This window comes from Leptodactylus fuscus, chromosome 5 (assembly GCF_031893055.1).
Source record: "Leptodactylus fuscus isolate aLepFus1 chromosome 5, aLepFus1.hap2, whole genome shotgun sequence".
Lineage (NCBI taxonomy): Eukaryota > Metazoa > Chordata > Amphibia > Anura > Leptodactylidae > Leptodactylus > Leptodactylus fuscus.
In genome coordinates this window covers 88,694,535-88,712,953 of record NC_134269.1, presented here as the reverse complement: position 1 = coordinate 88,712,953, position 18,419 = coordinate 88,694,535, and the positions used below count along the sequence as shown (strand labels likewise).

At 42.7% G+C, this 18,419-nt stretch overlaps 1 protein-coding gene across 1 annotated transcript in view; it reads right to left on the bottom strand.

Annotated features, from left to right (window-relative positions):
* The window catches only part of LOC142203189 (mas-related G-protein coupled receptor member H-like), a 36,195-nt gene extending 18,986 nt beyond the window's left edge, over positions 1-17,209 (bottom strand). The window contains exon 1 of the mRNA XM_075273733.1: positions 17,070-17,209. The gene's annotated coding sequence lies outside the window, so the exon portion shown is untranslated. The remainder of the gene's footprint in view (positions 1-17,069) is intronic.
* Between the last annotated feature and the right edge of the window lie 1,210 nt (positions 17,210-18,419).

Below are 18,419 nucleotides of genomic sequence, written 5' to 3'. Positions count from 1 at the left end.
TGAACTTTCCGGTGGGGCCAGAGGAGTCATGCCAACTAACACTGTGGCAGACATGGCTGAGTTCATGTTGGGGTGCTTTACAACCGACAAGCGTATTGTCAAAATCATGGAGGACAACCAGTACTGGATCTTTGCTATCCTTGACCCCCGGTATAAAAACAACATCTCGTCTTTTATTCCGGTAGAGGGGAGGGCCAATCGCATCAATGCTTGCCACAGGCAATTGGTGCAGAATATGATGGAGATGTTTCCAGCATGTGACGTTGGCGGCAGGGAGGGCAGTTCCTCCAGTAGGCAACCAAGTTCTCACCGGTCCACACAAACGAGGGGCACACTGTCTAAGGTCTGGGACACCTTGATGGCACCCCCTCGCCAAAGTGCCGCCACGGAGGGTCCTAGTGTCACCAGGCGTGAGAAGTATAGGCGCATGTTGCGGGAATACCTTTCCGACCACAGCCCTGTCCTCTCCGACCCCTCTGCGCCCTACACGTATTGGGTGTCGAAGTTGGACCTGTGGCTTGAACTTGCCCTATATGCCTTGGAGGTGCTGTCCTGTCCTGCCGCCAGCGTCCTATCTGAGAGGGTGTTCAGTGCAGCCGGTGGCATCATCACTGACAAGCGCACCCGTCTGTCAGCTGAGAGTGCCGACCGGCTCACTTTGATAAAAATGAACCACCACTGGGTAGAGCCGTCATTTTTGTGCCCACCTGTGTAAAGCACCCCAACATGAAACTCCATGTCTGTACTCAACCTCTCCAATTCCTCCGCATCCTCATACTCATCCACCATAAGCGTTGCACAATTCTGCTAATACTAGGCTCCCTCCCTCCACCCTGATTTCCCCCAACTCTGCTGGTTAGAGGCTCCCTCCACCCTGATTTCCACCAACTCTGCTGGTTAGAGGCTCCCTCCACCATGAATTTGCCCAAACTGGGCTGTTTAGAGGCTCCCTCCACCATGAATTTGCCCAAACTGGGCTGTTTAGAGGCTCCCTCCACCATGAATTGGTCCAAACTGGGTTTTTTAGAGGCTCCCTCCACCATGAATTGGTCCAAACTGGGCTGGTTAGAGGCTCCCTCCACCATGAATTTGCCCAAACTGGGCTGTTTAGAGGCTCCCTCCACCATGAATTGGTCCAAACTGGGCTGGTTAGAGGCTCCCTCCACCATTAATTGGTCCAAACTGGGCTGGTTAGAGGCTCCCTCCACCATTAATTGGTCCAAACTGGGCTGGTTAGAGGCTCCCTCCACCATGAATTGGTCCAAACTGGGTTTTTTAGAGGCTCCCTCCACCATGAATTGGTCCAAACTTGGCTGTTTAGAGGCTCCCTCCACCATGAATTGGTCCAAACTGGGCTGGTTAGAGGCTCCCTCCACCATTAATTGGTCCAAACTGGGCTGGTTAGAGGCTCCCTCCACCATGAATTTGCCCAAACTGGGCTGTTTAGAGGCTCCCTCCACCATGAATTTGCCCAAACTGGGCTGTTTAGAGGCTCCCTCCACCATGAATTGGTCCAAACTGGGTTTTTTAGAGGCTCCCTCCACCATGAATTGGTCCAAACTGGGCTGGTTAGAGGCTCCCTCCACCATTAATTGGTCCAAACTGGGGTGGTTAGAGGCTCCCTCCACCATTAATTGGTCCAAACTGGGCTGGTTAGAGGCTCCCTCCACCATTAATTGGTCCAAACTGGGCTGGTTAGAGGCTCCCTCCACCATTAATTGGTCCAAACTGGGCTGTTTAGAGGCTCCCTCCACCATGAATTGGTCCAAACTGGGCTGGTTAGAGGCTCCCTCCACCATGAATTTGCCCAAACTGGGCTGTTTAGAGGCTCCCTCCACCATGAATTGGTCCAAACTGGGTTTTTTAGAGGCTCCCTCCACCATGAATTTGCCCAAACTGGGCTGGTTAGAGGCTCCCTCCACCATGAATTGGTCCAAGCTGGGTTTTTTAGAGGCTCCCTCCACCATGAATTTGCCCAAACTGGGCTGGTTAGAGGCTCCCTCCACCATGAATTGGTCCAAACTGGGCTGGTTAGAGGCTCCCTCCACCATGAATTTGCCCAAACTGGGCTGTTTAGAGGCTCCCTCCACCATTAATTGGTCCAAACTGGGCTGGTTAGAGGCTTCCTCCACCATGAATTTGCCCAAACTGGGCTGTTTAGAGGCTCCCTCCACCATGAATTGGTCCAAACTGGGTTTTTTAGAGGCTCCCTCCACCATGAATTGGTCCAAACTGGGTTTTTTAGAGGCTCCCTCCACCATGAATTGGTCCAAACTGGGCTGGTTAGAGGCTCCCTCCACCATGAATTTCCCAAAACTTGGCTGTTTAGAGGCTCCCTCCACCATGAATTGGTCCAAACTGGGCTGGTTAGAGGCTCCCTCCACCATGAATTTCCCAAAACTTGGCTGTTTAGAGGCTCCCTCCACCATGAATTGGTCCAAACTGGGCTGGTTAGAGGCTCCCTCCACCATGAATTGGTCCAAACTGGGTTTTTTAGAGGCTCCCTCCACCATGAATTTGCCCAAACTGGGCTGTTTAGAGGCTCCCTCCACCATGAATTGGTCCAAACTGGGCTGGTTAGAGGCTCCCTCCACCATGAATTGGTCCAAACTGGGCTGGTTAGAGGCTCCCTCCACCATTAATTGGTCCAAACTGGGCTGGTTAGAGGCTCCCTCCACCATGAATTGGTCCAAACTGGGTTTTTTAGAGGCTCCCTCCACCATGAATTTGCCCAAACTGGGCTGTTTAGAGGCTCCCTCCACCATGAATTGGTCCAAACTGGGCTGGTTAGAGGCTCCCTCCACCATTAATTGGTCCAAACTGGGCTGGTTAGAGGCTCCCTCCACCATGAATTGGTCCAAACTGGGCTGGTTAGAGGCTCCCTCCACCATGAATTTGCCCAAACTGGGCTGTTTAGAGGCTCCCTCCACCATTAATTGGTCCAAACTGGGCTGGTTAGAGGCTCCCTCCACCATGAATTTGCCCAAACTGGGCTGTTTAGAGGCTCCCTCCACCATGAATTGGTCCAAACTGGGTTTTTTAGAGGCTCCCTCCACCATTAATTGGTCCAAACTGGGCTGGTTAGAGGCTCCCTCCACCATTAATTGGTCCAAACTGGGCTGGTTAGAGGCTCCCTCCACCATGAATTGGTCCAAACTGGGTTTTTTAGAGGCTCCCTCCACCATGAATTTGCCCAAACTGGGCTGTTTAGAGGCTCCCTCCACCATGAATTGGTCCAAACTGGGCTGGTTAGAGGCTCCCTCCACCATTAATTGGTCCAAACTGGGCTGGTTAGAGGCTCCCTCCACCATTAATTGGTCCAAACTGGGCTGGTTAGAGGCTCCCTCCACCATGAATTTGCCCAAACTGGGCTGGTTAGAGGCTCCCTCCACCATGAATTGGTCCAAACTGGGTTTTTTAGAGGCTCCCTCCACCATGAATTTGCCCAAACTGGGCTGGTTAGAGGCTCCCTCCACCATGAATTGGTCCAAACTGGGGTTTTTAGAGGCTCCCTCCACCATGAATTTGCCCAAACTGGGGTGTTTAGAGGCTCCCTCCACCATGAATTTGCCCAAACTCTGCTGGTTAGAGGCTCAATCCACCCTGATTTTCAAAACAAATGTTGGTGCCAACCTCAACTTACTACAAGGGCCAAATTCACTGCTGGTGACAAGCTCTCCTCACTGCAAGTGCCAAATACACATGTTTCAAGGTGTTTTCCTACTGTCAGAGAGGTGGTATTGAGTGTGTAAAGTGTGTAGTTGTTAGGCTGTGATGTTGGGGTAATAGAGGGTCTTTGGTGTGTTAGATGCCCCCAGACATGCTTCCCCTGCTGTCCCAGTGTCATTCCAGAGGTGTTGGCATCATTTCCTGGGGTGTCATAGTGGACTTGGTGACCCTCCAGACACGGATTTGGGTTTCCCCCTTAACGAGTATCTGTTCCCCATAGACTATAATGGGGTTCGAAACCCGTTCGAACACACGAACATTGAGCGGCTGTTCGAATCGAATTTCGAACCTCGAACATTTTAGTGTTCGCTCATCTCTAATAATGATACATTATTGTAAAAATAGCATTACAGCATTATATAGTATTATGTCTTCCTTTATTCAAAGACTTGTATTTCTTACATACTAATAATAACTGCTGTGTATGTATATTATTTGGATGAATAGGGCATATTTTCCTATGTGTTATATGAACCCCTGTGCAGCATTCATGTGTATCTGATTCGTGAAGCGTATACTGCTTTGGTATGGGAGCAAGTATGACTCATTTACAAAGTTTCTTTATTGTTTTCAGACTACTCTAGATTAACTAATGGGGTATCTGCCTTTTCGATGAATCTGTCTAAGGCAAAGACACAAGGATGTTGTGTCCTTATTAATTTCCTTCATAAAAATACAGGACAAGGAAGACTATAGCTAAGGGTGGGTTCACACTACAGTTGTTAATGTCCATTGCTATCATTCGTCATAGGACAATATTAATTGTAGCAGGCATAGTAACGGGCCTATAGATGGAACCCTCTCTGTCTGTGTTTCTTCCCATTGACACTAATCTACACTATCTTTCATCATGTTTGTTTACTTTTCTGACCAAAGAAAAAGTCCTTCATCTACAGTGGGGCAAAAAAGTATATAGTCAGTCACCAATAGTGCAAGTTCCACCACTTAAAAAGATGAGAGGCGTCTGTAATTTACATCATAGGGAGACCTCAACTATGAGAGACAAAATGAGAAAACAAATCCAGAAAATCACATTGTCTGATTTTGTAAGAATTTATTTGCAAATTATGGTGGAAAATAAGTATTTGGTCACCTACAAACAATCAAGATTTCTGGCTCTCACAGACCTGTAACTTCTTCTTTAAGAGTCTCCTCTTTCCTCCACTCATTACCTGTAGTAATGGCACCTGTTTAAACTTGTTATCAGTATAAAAAGACACCTGTGCACACCCTCAAACAGTCAGACTCCAAACTCCACTATGGTGAAGACCAAAGAGCTGTCAAAGGACACCAGAAACAAAATTGTAGCCCTGCACCAGGCTGGGAAGACTGAATCTGCAATAGGCAACCAGCTTGGATTGAAGAAATCAACTGTGGGAGCAATAATTAGAAAATGGAAGACATACAAGACCACTGATAATCTCCCTTGATCTGGGGCTCCACGCAAAATCTCACCCCGTGGGGTCAAAATGATCACAAGAACGGTGAGCAAAAATCCCAGAACCACGCGGGGCGACCTAGTGAATGAACTGCAGAGAGCTGGGACCAATGTAACAAAGCCTACCATCAGTAACACACTACGCCGCCAGGGACTCAGATCCTGCAGTGCCAGACGTGTCCCACTGCTTAAGCCAGTACATGTCCGGGCCCGTCTGAAGTTCGCTAGAGAGCATTTGGATGATCCAGAAGAGTATTGGGAGAATGTCCTATGGTCTGATGAAACCAAACTGGAACTGTTTGGTAGAAACACAACTTTTCGTGTTTGGAGGAAAAAGAATACTGAGTTGCATCCATCAAACACCATACCTACTGTAAAGCATGGGGGTGGAAACATCATGCTTTGGGGCTGTTTCTCTGCAAAGGGGCCAGGACGACTGATCCGGGTACATGAAAGAATGAATGGGGCCATGTATCGTGAGATTTTGAGTGCAAACCTCCTTCCATCAGCAAGGGCATTGAAGATGAAACGTGGCTGGGTCTTTCAACATGACAATGATCCAAAGCACACCACCAAGGCAACGAAGGAGTGGCTTTGTAAGAAGCATTTCAAGGTCCTGGAGTGGCCTAGCCAGTCTCCAGATCTCAACCCTATAGAAAACCTTTGGAGGGAGTTGAAAGTCCGTGTTGCCAAGCGACAGCCCCAAAACATCACTGCTCTAGAGGAGATCTGCATGGAGGAATGGGCCAACATACCAACAACAGTGTGTGCCAACCTTGTGAAGACTTACAGAAAACGTTTGACCTCTGTCATTGCCAACAAAGGATATATAACAAAGTATTGAGATGAAATTTTGTTACTGACCAAATACTTATTTTCCACCATAATTTGCAAATAAATTCTTACAAAATCAGACAATGTGATTTTCTGGATTTGTTTTCTCATTTTGTCTCTCATAGTTGAGGTCTACCTATGATGTAAATTACAGACGCCTCTCATCTTTTTAAGTGGTGGAACTTGCACTATTGGTGACTGACTAAATACTTTTTTGCCCCACTGTACAACTTTTATTCCTTTTCCTTCCATCAGAAAAGTAAACAAATATGATGGGAATGGTCACAGACAGAGGGGGCTCCATCTATTCCTCTGTTACAGTAAAGGTCCTTTGCTGTCATCCTAGGACTGATGACTACAATGGACATTAACAATGGTGGTATGAACCAGTGGCGGATCCAGACTTTGTGGGGCCCTGGGCGATTGGCTTTGGTGGGGGCCCTACTTATCGGGGGGTCTGGGGGTCCCCCCCCAGGATTTTTTGAAAAAATTAGCCCTAAAAATGCGTTTTTGAGGCGTTTTTTTAACTAGTTAGCTGCATTTGACCAACCGGGGGGAGGGAGATGGGCCAAGTACACGGGAGCGAGCCTGTTCCTGTGTCTGCACCACACATGTGACCTAGCTTCCTGCTCACAGATAAAGGAGGGTCTCACCATCTATTATAGAGCTGTATGTTTGATGCCTAGCTTCACCTATAATTAAAAAAAATGTTATCCTGCACACCCCCTTTAATGTTCCCCAGGCTATTGGCTTCCATCACTGCACTCCCAAGTTTTAATGTCCTCCTCCAGTGACCCCCATTATTTAATGTCCCCCTACAGTTGTCTCCAGTTTAATGACCCTCTTAAAGAGGACCTTTCATCACTTTGGGCAAATGCGGTTTTATATACTGCTAGAAAACCGACTTTCATAATCTGTGCCCCATGTGAAGAGCTATCGGTGCTGGTACCGTAGCTCTTCACAATGAGAAGGGCGTTTCTGACACTCTCGAACATCCTTCTTCACAGCAGTGCCTATAGCGCTGAACTGTGAGAGAGGGGAGGACACACTGCTGTGAAGAAGGACGTTCCTGACTGACTGTAAAGAGCTACAATACCGGCACCAATAGCTCTTCACCTGGGGAACAGATCCCCCCTTCAGTATTTGACAAAGAGGGGCACAAAATGCTACCTTTAAACACACAAATTCTAACTAGCATAAAATATAACTTTTATTTTGATCAGCTAAAAATAATATAGCCAGGGCTATTAAAACAAACAAATAACAAACACACCAGCAGACGTGATTAGGACAACTCCCAATACACTCTTTCAGTATGTGTCCCCACAGACTGCTGGCGCAATTATATTGATTTAAATGAGCATCCAGGGAATAGTAAACTAACTCTCTGGCACATGCTAGTAAACACCACTTTATAGGTTCAAGAATAAGAGGTTGTTACTCTAGCCGCTGCCGTAGCTGTATAGGATAATCCCATTATCCTGCTCTGATATCTTGCATAGAGCCCTGGAGCCTATTGACACTCATGCACACTTACACACATGCCACCCTATGTAAGCTAGGTGCGGCTTTTTTACAGATTAAGTGTGCATACCAAATGCTGGTCTTAGTAATTTACTGACATTTATGCTCTTTCACTATGTCCCTGCCTGTTCAAAATAAACTACAGGTATCCAGGTTTAAGATGCGCATAATAAAATCTCTCAACGCGTTTCAAAGTTAAACTTATCATCAGGAGAGGATGTAACAATCAAAAAAATAATAAAGATGTAGTTGCGGTTAAAACCGCATTTCCCTTCAGTATTGTATGCTTCACAGTGGCCCCTCACACAGTATTATATGCTCCATTTTAAGCCCCAAAAACAGTATTATATTCTCCACTTTGGGCCCCCACACAAAGGGTTATATGCACCACAGTAGACCCCCACATAGTATCCAACTCAGTATTATATGCACCACAGTAGAGTCCACACACTCAGTATTATATGCACCACAGTAGGCCCTCCAGACTCAGTATTATATGCATCACAGTAGGGCCCCCAGACTCAGTATTATATGCATCACAGTAGGGCCCCCAGACTCAGTATTATATGCACCACAGTAGGGCCCCACACTCAGTAATATATGCACCACAGTAGGGCCCCACACAGTAGACCCCCACTCAGTAATATATGCACCACAGTAGGGCCCCACACAGTAGACCCCCACTCAGTAATATATGCACCACAGTAGGGCCCCCACACAGTAGACCCCCACTCAGTAATATATGCACCACAGTAGGGCCCCACACAGTAGACCCCCACTCAGTAATATATGCACCACAGTAGGGCCCCCACACAGTAGACCCCCACTCAGTATCATGTGCATCACAGTAGGGCCCCCACACCCCGAGAATTTTACTTACCTGAAGTTCCACACGACATGTTCCACGAAGAGCAGCCAGCGTCCTCCTCCATGTTCTAGCTGCCAGGGACGTCAGTCCCTGGCAGACGCTGCGTCGGGGCAGAGGTCACTCTACAGTCAGTGCAGGCCGTGGGCCGCGCGACCACAGCCTGCACTGACAGCTTTCAGCGGTATGTGCATTTGCACATATTGCTGAAAGCAACGATCCCTAACTAACGGGAATTCCAGTACAGAATTCCCCGTTAGTTCTGTGCTGGGGCGGGCAAGTGCCGGGGGCCCCCAGAGGCTATGTGTGCCCCGGCACTTGCCCAACTATGATGTGTGCTGCCGCTGGCCATGCGACCTGCGTTCCGGGCTACACCGCGGGGCCCCGCCGGGCGCGGGGCCCCGGGCGGTTGCCCGGCTTGCCCGGCCCTGGATCCGCCTCTGGTATGAACCTACCCTAAAGCCCCACAAAAGCAGCTTTTTTGTTGCAGATTTCGCTGCATATTTTGAGCCAAAGCCAGGAGTGGATTGAGCAGAAGGGAGAAGTATAAGAGCTTCCTATATATTTTCCATTCCTTTTGTAGCCACTCTTGGATTTAGCTCAAAAAAACTAAGCAAAATCTGCAACAAAAAAGCTACTTTTACGCAACATGGGGCCTTAGCCTATGACTTATCTGAATACCTTTCTTTTATGTGGATCATAAAACCTTCACCACTATGTAATTTCTCTATATCCCTTCATCCCAGTGTAATGAGCCAATAAGCCGCAATTCTCTTCCATATTTACTTTCAATCAAGTCAGAACTTGCCCTTGTAGATAATATTATGTGGGGATCAGCCAAGGTTTTTGATAGTTCACAATGATCTGACCTTACATTGCACTGAAAAGTCTATTGACCAATTAGACCTAGCCAAGAATACTGCCCATTGCCATTACAAATTATGTATATACCTGAAGGACTTTTAGTAACATATCTAAAAGTATGATTAATGCTTGGTTATACATCAAATAATCAGAGCCAATCTTATGCCAAATCTAATGTGCAGAACTACTGCTGTTATCAATTCACTTGAAAGGGATTGTCTAAGATTAGGAGTACATGGCTCCTTTCTTCCAAAAAAAGCGCCACACCTGTCCGGATCCAGTGAAATGAATTGAGCTCAACTGCAACACTGTACCAGACACAACACTTGGGCAGGTGTGGCACTGATTCTGGAAGAAAACAGATATGTTTTATAATTTTAGTATGTACTGAGAAGTAGGAAAAAAAATTAAGACTGAAGTGGAATTGGGAAAAAAATGCAGTAGCACCATTTTCTTATGGGTTTTGTTTTTATGGCTTTCACTCTGCAGTAAAAATACTATGTTACCTTTGTTCTCTAGTTTGGTGCAATCACAGTGATACCAAATTTCTATAGGTTTTTTTTTAATGTTTTATGTTTTATATCTTTACAAAAATTATAAATTTTGAAGAATAAACGTTTGGATCAGCATATTCTTACACCTGTAACTTTTTAATATTTCAGTGCATGGAGCTTTGTAAGGTATCTTTTTTTAGGGACAATATGTCGTTTTTATTGATAGCATGTTGGGGAATGTATGCTGTTTTGATCAAATTTTTTCCATCTTTTGCAGCTGTTTTGATTTTTTTTCCTGCTATGGGGTTTACCATATAGGACAAATATTTTTATATTTTAATAGTTCGTATATGTTCAAGCTTAGGGATGCCTTATGTGTTTATATTTACTTAAATTTTTTTACATTTATATGTGATTTAGTGGGGAAAGGGTGGTGATTTAAACTTTTATATTTTAATTTATTTTTTTTTTAACAGTTTTATTAGTCCCCCCCAGGGAGCTTGAATATGTGATCTTCAGATCACCTCTACAATAGACTGCAATACTATTGTATTGCAGTCTATAGAAAATTTGCTATGTAAGGCTGATGGGTTTTTTTGGTCCAGGATTTGACACGGAGGACGCCTCAGATTCCAGACCAAAAAACGACTAGCTGTGCCTGGATGCCAATGCAGTGCACCGGCATCCAGTCGTGGCATTCCACTCTGGATTAGGCCCAAATGAATGGACCAATTCCGGAGGGAGGTGTCGCAAGGTGGAAGTCCGCAGCTGAATCAGCCGCAGAATCCGCCTGAAGAAAGGGCAGGTCGTTTCCACTCACGGAAAAAGAAAATGACCGGCTCCCATTTAGTGGATTCTGCATCAAAATCCTGACCAAAAAACCCCGTCTGAACTCAGCCTAAATATTGAAGCCTGGCTCTGGCGATTATGCTGGCCCCGTTACCGAATATGATAGGGAAAGTGAAAGTAACTATTCAGATGCCGTGTTCACATTTGAAGACTGCATCTTAATGGTTAAATGTCCATGTTCAGAGTCATATATGATCAGGGACAATGCTGCTGGGTCCCTGTTGTATGAAGCAGCAGCTAGTGCAACTGCTCTGCTGCAGAGCCGCCGCTATATTTAGGCATGTGCACCAGGACGCACATGTACAGTGGGGCAAAAAAGTATTTAGTCAGTCACCAATAGTGCAAGTTCCACCACTTAAAAAGATGAGAGGCGTCTGTAATTTACATCATAAGTAGACCTCAACTATGAGAGACAAAATGAGAAAACAAATCCAGAAAATCACATTGTCAGATTTTGTAAGAATTTTTTTGCAAATTATGGTGGAAAATAAGTATTTGGTCACCTACAAACAATCAAGATTTCTGGCTCTCACAGACCTGTAACTTCTTCTTTAAGAGTCTCCTCTTTCCTCCACTCATTACCTGTAGTAATGGCACCTGTTTAAACTTGTTATCAGTATAAAAAGACACCTGTGCACACCCTCAAACAGTCAGACTCCAAACTCCACTATGGTGAAGACCAAAGAGCTATCAAAGGACACCAGAAACAAAATTGTAGCCCTGCACCAGGCTGGGAAGACTGAATCTGCAATAGGCAACCAGCTTGGATTGAAGAAATCAACTATGGGAGCAATCATTAGAAAATGGAAGACATACAAGACCACTGATAATCTCCCTCGATCTGGGGCTCCACGCAAAATCTCACCCGTGGGGTTAAAATGATCACAAGAACGGTGAGCAAAAATCCCAGAACCACGCGGGGGGACATAGTGAATGAACTGCAGAGAGCTGGGACCAATGTAACAAAGCCTACCATCAGTAACACACTACGCCGCCAGGGACTCAGATCCTGCAGTGCCAGACATGTCCCACTGCTTAAGCCAGTACATGTCCGGGCCCGTCTGAAGTTTGCTAGAGAGCATTTGGATGATCCAGAAGAGTATTGGGAGAATGTCCTATGGTCTGATGAAACCAAACTGGAACTGTTTGGTAGAAACACAACTTTTCGTGTTTGGAGGAAAAAGAATACTGAGTTGCATCCATCAAACACCATACCTACTGTAAAGCATGGGGGTGGAAACATCATGCTTTGGGGCTGTTTCTCTGCAAAGGGGCCAGGACGACTGATCCGGGTACATGAAAGAATGAATGGGGCCATGTATCGTGAGATTTGGAGTGCAAACCTCCTTCCATCAGCAAGGGCATTGAAGATTAAACGTGGCTGGGTCTTTCAACATGACAATGATCCAAAGCACACCGCCAGGGCAACGAAGGAGTGGCTTTGTAAGAAGCATTTCAAGGTCCTGGAGTGGCCTAGCCAGTCTCCAGATCTCAACCCTATCGAAAACCTTTGGAGGGAGTTGAAAGTCTGTGTTGCCAAGCGACAGCCCCAAAACATCACTGCTCTAGAGGAGATCTGCAGGGAGGAATGGGCCAACAAAACGTTTGACCTCTGTCATTGCCAACAAAGGATATATAACAAAGTATTGAGATGAAATTTTGTTACTGACCAAATACTTATTTTCCACCATAATTTGCAAATAAATTCTTACAAAATCTGACAATGTGATTTTCTGGATTTGTTTTCTGATTTTGTCTCTCATAGTTGAGGTCTACCTATGATGTAAATTACAGACGCCTCTCATCTTTTTAAGTGGTGGAACTTGCACTATTGGTGACTGACTAAATACTTTTTTGCCCCACTGTATGTCCTGGTGAGCGTAGCGGTTAAGCTAGCAGACATCCATACATGGCAGCCTGGAGGCCATTAGGTGTCACAATTAAGAAAGTAATTGGATTAATGTATTTAAAAAAGGCAATCTAAAGTGAAAATCAATATAGCGCAAACAATATTTGACAAAAGTAAATTCCTAACAACAGATACAAAAACACAACATTATATGTACATATCACAATGTATTTTATAATGATCATGGACACTGATTATATCATCTTAGTTCCTGTAGTCTATTACTCATGATCAGTAGATTTATAAGTTACATTGTGGACTTCTAGTATATATATAGTTATATTTTTATCTATAGTTAAGAATTCTCTTTTTTACGTGCATTGTCTCTACTATATAGATTTTCACTGTGAGTTGTATATTTATGTATTTTTTTAATGAATTTAATACAAGCACTGTGTTGATTGGCGCTATATATAGCCGATCACTTCATACACCATTATTATCATTGAGAAATGTTCTGAAAACTGAAATATTGTATGTGGGAAAAGAGGATCATACAGAACTTTTGATTTTTTGGTATTCAAGGGTTATTGAATCTTAATACACTAGGCGTGCACCTATATATTTTTTTTTATTATCCAGTGCAGCTGTTGTCTTTTGTGCTTCTGCGCCTTTGACATTGCATTGCTATACTATTAGGGCACTGAGCATTAACTATATGTTTGACACAATAGTGCAAAACTGGGCAGGGAAGGGTTAAACTAGAAAGTAAAATTGATTGAAAAACATTAAGTCAAATCTTCTGATTGTATGGCGCTTACCCCATAACTACTCATAAGTCAAGACTCAATTATGTGCTAATAGGAAATGACTTATCTATGGCGAAATCTACCACTGTTATAGCATATCAAAGTCAATAGTGTCTTGCGCAGAATCTACTGCATTTTTCTTTTCTTTTTTTTAACATCTACTGCATTTTTCTCTCTTCTCTGTCCTGTAAGACTCAAGGCAATGAATGAGTTACTCCTAGATGAGAACAGACAACCACCAAACTATGCAAACAATTGCTGCCCCAGATATAGTTTTGTGGTTTTACAGACAAAGCATTGTAATATATGCCTTACAAAGAAGCCATTATATTTCTCATATTAAATATTTATTTATATTAATTCATTTCATAACAGGTTGGCCTCATCTGAAACACCATACGGCATATTGCTTAAATATTACAATAAAGAACTGCTTGGGTTCTTCATATAGTTGTATAGCCAAAAAGTGTTAACATGGATCCCACATCAGAATGTGCTTCCAAATGAAAAGACAGCATATTATGGGGATAGGTCCATTGTCCTGTTAGCCAAAACGGCACAAAAATATTGTTCCCATTGGTTTAATGGAAGATAACAAAGAATACAGAGGACTCTGTATTTTCCATCAATGGCTGATGCAGCTACACAGTGGCCTGTCAATATCTGGGAAGACGGCAGTGAGATTGGGTGCGTTCTTTCCTCATGAATGCAGAGGACTCATCATAACTATGGGTCTGCTGCACTTATCAATAGCTGCTATTAGCTGGCACAATATTTTTTTGCTGTTTGGGCTATTCGGAACATGGTGTTATCACCACAATAAGTTGCTCTAACTTAGGGAAGTATAGCCTAATTATAGACCAGTTTTAATGTAAAATGCAATTCTAAAATATATTCTTGTGAGCACTTAAGGTGATGTATAGTATTATGCATTGGTGAAGGGATAAAATTGATTTCTTTTCACTGTCCAAATGCAGAAGTAGTTTGTGTAAATAAAAATGAAGTAGATTAATATATTTAAAGAGCGAGAAGAAACAGTATAATCAAACCAAAGCCCTAGTAATCCTATAACTATACTTCCCATACTAATATACCTTATGACGGTAACACTGGGCTATTTTACATTATTGTTCCAAGGGCAACGGCATATTAAAATATTGCCCATTTCTACCCTGATTCTTATTCTTATAAATGCCCAAATTGCAGGGTTTATCTTCAGTTGTATCGAAAGGTTTGGGGAGCTGGGATTCCCGCTGATGTTCTGGACAGGTGGGTCTCCATGCTGGTGTTCAGTAGAGCAGAGACTTGGCCACACATATAGAAACTTGTTCTCACTTTTTAGATTACCATAGATACCATTTGCTCCATTGGTGAGATAATTACACAAATATATCCACATCATGGTTGAAACTGATACTTATTTTGAGAATACTTTGTTAAACAGGTTGTCTGAGACTCATGGGTAATGTATACTGATGATCGATACTGAGTATCAGATCAATGGGGTTCTGAAACTCAGACCCCACAGCTGATTTGGCTGATCCATAAACCATACGTACGGATGGAAGGTCCTATTGAACTGAATAGGTGCTGCAGTCATATTGTATAAAGCTTCCAACTCTATACACTGTAGCAGTGTTGCTGGGGAAATACAACTCTGTTCCCATTCATTTCAATAGGAGCAGCTCTACTCCTGGCTGTAAACCTTGTATATGGCTTTTGACAGTATAAGCTGATCAGTGAGGGTTCCAGGTGTGACCCCCACCAATTTGATACTGATGACCCATCCTGTAAATAGATCTTGGACAACCCCTTAAAACTGGAAATCTCTTTACTGCATTCCCTTATGTATTGTATAGGTTTCATTTTAGTGCGCATAAAGATCAGAATATGAAAGTCCAATTCCTTTCTGAATATTCTTTACAGGTAAGAGGTCATTCACACTATTGTTGGTGACTGTCAGAAGCGTCCGTTGCTATTGTCCGTTACGAGATTTTAGCAATGGACACTAGCAGAACCATCGCACATCCATTATGATTTCCATTTCATAGGACTTTATCATGTGTCTGTTAGTGACCGTTACACCAAATCTGTCACGTCCATTATTTTTCGTGGACAAAAAATCCTGCAATCCTTGTGTCCATGAAAATAACAGTTTTATTACAGAAGTGCATTATTTTTTAACATTAAAGTCTATGAGTAACAGACAGTAACAGACGAGCCTTTGTTATACTGTCTGTTATTAAGCTGAGTTCACACAGAGATTTTTGGTCAGGAATTTGGTCAGGCCTCAAAATCAGCAGAAGACGGAAACCTGAAAACGGAGATCAAACACTAGTGTGAACCCAGCGTAACTGACACTGATTGATGCTAATGTGTCAGGTTTTTTTTTAACCAATCCATCAACTGGATCAGTTAAAAAATGGACACAATAATATCGGTTAGTGTCCGTTAATGTCTGTTATGATAGGTGTCCATTTTTTTTACGGACACTATCAGAACCCACTAATGTCAATGAAAAACTTCAGTGATGTAAATAGTCTTTTATTTACTGCACAGAAAGCTTCTTATCAAACCTATTATACGTAGATGCAGGAGCTACGTGTAGTTCGGTTGGCAGCCAGTCCTATAGTATCGTTTGCTTTCCGTTTAAGCTCACCAGCTAGTTGACATGGTGTAATAATACTGTAAATGGTCTAATGATATTTATAATGCAGATCATGTGAAACACTTCTAAACCACTTCATGTTGTGTACACAATGAGACAGGTGATTAGGAGAATACTTTACAAGATGGCAGAAGAATTCTGAAGTATTGATTGAGGGCTGGCAACTACTTATGAAGAAGGGAAAGGAAACCATTACAACTTTTTTTGTATTTCCTGAGGTTGGATGAATCACAGGATATACTATATGTACAGTAAGCCTTCTGCTTCATCATCAGCCTACATTCACAGTGTAAAGGCTCATTCACATAGCTGTATTATGACTTCCAAGGGCACACACACGTGTATTAAACAACAGGTCCCTTCAACCTCTGAATTGTATAGAGTTGAAAAACAGCATACTTTATAGCAGAAAACTATTCTCCCCTAGAAGAACTGATTCTAGGATACAGTACCTCCGTATATGTTACCATTCAGCGGCACCAAATGAGTGCTTGTGTGTTTAAGCTTTGCAGTACAGAGTCACAGGAACTGACATAAAGGTCAATTTATGACAAAGTGCCTTAGGCTTCTCTTTACATAGAATAATGATAAAATGTTATGCATCAGGAAAACAAGTTAGTGCAGGTGATGATGATGATGATGATGATGAGGAGGATAATAATAGTAATAATAATAATTATAATAATAAATAATAATTTCTTACAAGACCCTAGGACACTGTGTTATCTTTGGTACCCGTTAAGTACCATAAGCACAGAGGCATGAATGCAAACCAGCAAAATATTTTTTTTACCCCCCCAAAATATATAAAAAAGTAAGAAATACAAATCTTATCTTAGGAGCATTTAAATATGTTTACTTGTTTGATAAATGTATTGTTTATTTCCTATGTTTGTTATCTACATTTTATGACATGCCCATGTAAGATATAATAATAAATTGATATTGGAATAATTTAGGAAATATAAAAGGCAGGTATAACACATTCATTGTAATGGATTATTGTAATGAATTGTCTAGAAGCTACAGAATATTTTATGCGATTTCTTGTAGAAAATATAAATGATTACTGCCTATTTCAGTGAATGTTGTATAACACACTTATGACCTCATGATATATGAAAAACTCTTATAGTAAGTACTTACCGTATGTTTATGTTGATTTTATTCTAGTCGTAGGCGTCTTATGGTATGAAATCTGGAATATATTACATGTGTTTATAGTATCCAGGTACAGGAGCAACAATCAAGCCATAAATATTCTCTCCGTACTGCTGCCTGGTCTGTGAATCAGTGCTTTTATTACAAGTGTGTACACAACAGCCTGTTGGGAAGGTTATCTCACACCCACTCTTACTAAAACAAAATTAATACTATTAATGCTATTCAGGTGTTGCACAACCCCTGACTGGAATGACATACTACGTATCAAAGATCCACTCCTTCCTGTGTATACTGAGGAGGACTATAGTATTCATGTATCAACATGATTTTATATCAGTCTAGTTCAGGTGTATAAATACATATTCAGAGGTCATGAATGTTGCCACAGAGATGTGTATATAGAAAATTACTGATAACTTAAGAGGCTTTGAAGCTGGAAAGATAAATGCTACAAAATGATGACAATCTTGAAAGATCCAGTGAAAGTTCTAAAGATGAATTAACTAAACAGATTGTGAAAGTTTTCTTCTCATTAAGTATGGCAGATGTCTCGTTTGTAATAAAAGATAATAAAATGAATCTTACTACAAAGGGATGTGTCATACATGTATCTGGTGGGTGTTTCCTCTTCTTTATAATAGGGTTCAGTGTCTGAAATACCCTTGAAGTATTGTATTTGTGTATATTGTGTGTACGAAACATATACATTTAGGGCTCATATACATAGTAAAATACTGCTGTATAGAGATAGTCTCTTCAAAAATAATAGAAATTATAAAGAATCCAATGGAACATTTTAGGTTTCTACTTCCAGATTTGTACAGATTTAAAGTTTTGTGTGGAATTGTTGGTAGAGTAGACCCTGTATGGACCTTGGCAGCTGTATTATGCCTTTGTACAAAATGGCTATATGTAACGGACTGTGTAAAATGACTGTGCGTATATAACTTTGGTCCTTAGCTTGAATACCATCCCCTTATTATAAGTATTGTTCATTTATGGATCTAGTAGAGTGTACAATGCTGAAAATGTACGATATAGGAATGGTGTACACACATAAGCTATGCAAACAAACATTATACAGATTATTGGTAGATTCCAGTGGCGTAACTACCGGGGTAGCAGGAGTAGCGGCTGCCATAGAGCCCGGGACATTAGGGGCCTGGCGACAGCCGCTACCGCTGCATCCTTTTTCTTTTCTTAATAGGCCATTACCAGCTGGAGTTACACCAGCTGGTATTGGGCCCTATTTACTTACCGATCCTGGTGGGGGCCGGGATCGGTAAGTGACGCCAATGGCCCCACAAACATCAGTATTATACCCCTTTTCAG